The sequence below is a fragment of the Sinocyclocheilus grahami genome, unplaced genomic scaffold (genome assembly GCF_001515645.1).
Source record: "Sinocyclocheilus grahami isolate Dianchi unplaced genomic scaffold, SAMN03320097.WGS_v1.1 scaffold1376.1, whole genome shotgun sequence".
In the NCBI taxonomy this organism is placed as follows: Eukaryota; Metazoa; Chordata; class Actinopteri; order Cypriniformes; family Cyprinidae; genus Sinocyclocheilus; species Sinocyclocheilus grahami.
The window spans coordinates 19,391-20,006 of record NW_015506555.1 but is presented as its reverse complement, the minus strand read 5'-3'; the positions used below and the strand labels follow the sequence as shown (position 1 = coordinate 20,006).

At 29.9% G+C, this 616-nt stretch overlaps 1 pseudogene; it reads right to left on the bottom strand.

Annotated features, from left to right (window-relative positions):
- LOC107569733 (T-box transcription factor TBX1-like) overlaps nt 1-616 on the bottom strand; it is an 11,252-nt pseudogene that overhangs the window by 6,398 nt on the left and 4,238 nt on the right.

Sequence of the window (616 nt, the reverse complement as noted above, 5' to 3'; positions counted from 1 at the left end):
ACAACCAGTTCAAATAGTAGCTGTTAAAATGTTTACTTTTTTTAATTACAATTTTCCCTTAATCTTCTTTTATCCGCATCTGTCGCCGTTTAGTAACTTGTATAAGCAGATCATTATGAATCAAAGCCTTGACTTTATAGAGGGTCATTAATCTTGTTAAATAGAAGTCACGATTATATCCACAAGTACATAAGTAAAATTATTCAAATGTAGCCTATCTATATGCCACCTTGCAAATAAATGTATAATGTTTAGCCTGCATTTAAATCAATATTAAAGCGCGTCTTTATGCCATAAATAAAAACGCACTGTTGTTGCTGATTGAACCGGTATTTGTAGTCTTATTATTTGCTTTTAAATAAAATCACTGTTTTTGAAGTGTATAGATACCTAAAATGATGACAATTATATTTGACGCATTTGCATATTTACGTTTTAAATTAGTTTTTCCTCATACTTGACCCACATTTTCTTTTCTTTTCGTTTCTTTTGTTTCCTTTCTTTTCTTCCTAAGCAGGCAAACAACTAACAGCTTTACTCGTCTGCTTTACTTACATTGAAATATGCACAGTAAAACAAATCTAAATGGAACTGAACACTTAAAGTAGATTTTTTT